A 2,500-nucleotide genomic window follows, 5' to 3' on the forward strand; every position below is an offset into this window, starting at 1 on the left:
CCCTCGAGATATCGTGCCTCAAGAACCAGACCCTCTGTGTGTGTGTGTGTGTGTGTGTGTGTGTGCACCAGACCCTCTCTGAAACACGACCACAGAACCACAAATTAGCCCTTATGTGATAGAGCTCCTGCCAGGGAGGGAGCCAGAGACAGGGCCAGGGCTGGAGCAGAGGGGACACACACCTTGCCCTTGCCTTGCTTGCATGCACACACACACACACACACACACACACACACACACACACACACACACACACACACACACACAGACAAACACACACACAGACAAACACACACACACGCACATACACACACACCCACACACACACACACACACACACAGCTTCTATGGCCTGGCCAACTGGCTTGCCTGGGCTAGACTGCTGTTGAGGACTAGAGGACTGGCTGCATCAAAAACATCCTACAGCCCCCTTCACACACACACACACACACACACACACACACTACCATCACCCCAGCCACTCCACTCCCTCCTTCCCTCTCCTCCTTCCCCCCAAACCGCCTCTTAGCTCGGCCACCGCAAAACATGGGACCTGCTGTCCAAACAGGACGTCTTAAATAGCCGGCCGACAAACCAGACGCCAGCCAACACAAGACCTCCTTTCAGCAAGAGCAAGTGGCCTGTGTGTGTGTGTTTGTGTGTGTGTGTGCTGAAAATGTGATGATGGAGTGTGTGTGTGTGTGTCTATTCAGTATTGATGTGTTCATGTGTGAGGTGTGTTGTGGGAGTGTGTGTGTGTGTGTCTATGTACTTGTGTGTGTCTATGTACTTGTGTGTGTGTGTGTGTGTGTGTCAAATAATGTGTGATGTTTGGAAGGGACACACACCCCAGGCTGTAGCAGCAGTGCCTCGTCTGACCCGAGCAGAGTGCACACGTTTCAGATGCTCCACAGGGCTTTCATGATAAGGAGTGTGTGTGTGTGTGTGTGTGTGTGTGTGTGTGTGTGTGTGTATGTGTGTGTGTGTGTGTGTGTGCTGTAAGTATAAATATTTGTGTGGGTCCTTTGGTTAAAAGTTTCTGCTGAATGACTGATTGTAAATAGGCATGGATAGATATTGTGTGAGTGACTTGTGTGAGTGTGGAAGCCTTTCACCCTTCACTTGTGTGAGTCTCTCTTTCTGTCACACTGTGTGTGTGTGTGTGTGTGTGTGTGTGTGTGTGTGTGTGTGCTGCATGTAGTTAGTGGAAGTCTTTCACCCTTCATTTTAACCTTCTGCTCATCCACTTCTGTTCTGCCATGTTTGACACAAACAGGTCTTGTTTTACATGACAGATCTCTCATGTTTTCCGCCCTACTGGTTTCTCTTGGCTACACACACACACACACACACACACACACACACACACACACACACACAAGCACAAACACACACATACACACACACACATTCACGCATGCACACACACAAGCTCATCACCACTCCTGTCAGGTTCCCCAGCCTGATCCTGCCAGTGTGTTGTGTGTGTGTGTGTGTGAGAGAGAGAGAGCTGACCTGTTTGAACTCGTCTGGTTTCGGAGCAGCAGGAGGTTGCTTATTTATTTATTTGATTTTCGTTTGATTCGTGTTCATGGGTGTCCTCATGCATAAGGCCTGTGGCATGCACATATAAAACAAAGATGCAGCTTTCTTGTTTGTCTGTGAGTGAGTAGTGTGTGGTGTGTGTGAGAGTGTGTGGTGTGTGTGTGTGTGTGGCAAAGAAAGAGATAAAGATAGAAAGACATAAATCTTATTTTCCTTCTTTTGTAAGCTATCGTGGTCATCTATACTTTACTTTAACCTAACCTTTACTTTAATACTTTAACCTAATAGATAAAGAAAGAGAGCATTTCAAACAATATCCTGTTATATCCCTCTTCTGTGAAACCATTGACAACACCAGGTCCTTGCTCTGAGATGAAGGACTGTGGAGTCCTGGAGTGTGTGTGTACTGTCCACCCCCACACACACACACACCCCTGCTACTAGCTCCTCCACTTTGCTTTGGCATCAGCAGGGGTAGACTCTGGCTTGTCCTTACATGCCTGAGCTGATGAGCTGATGATCTGTTTATGTTAGAAATAGAGCAGCTACTAAATATATATCTCACACACACACACACACACACACAAGCGATCTCCCATTAAACTCAAATGAGTTTAATTGTCATGGTTACACTAGCTATGTTTTGCCACAGCACTTCTGATTATACACGAGAGAAAGAAAATCAGAACAGAGGAATGTCTCTCTTTTCTCTCCATCTCTCTATCAGTCTTCCACCTACAGCAGGCTACTCACCTACTCTACTGTTCTCATCTCACACCAGTTTCATTTCCCATAATGCATCGCTTCTCAACCGTGTGACCTGTGCCTGCAACCTTTCTCAAGCCCACCAGCAGAAGTGCAGTATCGGTGAGCTTTCACAGTCTCAACCAACTCTCAACCAATACTCTCTTCATACCTGAACCTCTTCTTGCATGTTTCACCTGTTTGTGTCTAA

The 2,500-nt window shown here is 47.0% G+C and overlaps 1 protein-coding gene across 1 annotated transcript in view; it reads right to left on the reverse strand.

Annotated features, from left to right (window-relative positions):
* LOC125292313 (vang-like protein 1) overlaps positions 1–2,500 on the reverse strand; it is a 22,329-nt gene that overhangs the window by 17,351 nt on the left and 2,478 nt on the right.

Source organism: Alosa alosa, chromosome 3 (genome assembly GCF_017589495.1).
Source record: "Alosa alosa isolate M-15738 ecotype Scorff River chromosome 3, AALO_Geno_1.1, whole genome shotgun sequence".
NCBI lineage: Eukaryota > Metazoa > Chordata > Actinopteri > Clupeiformes > Clupeidae > Alosa > Alosa alosa.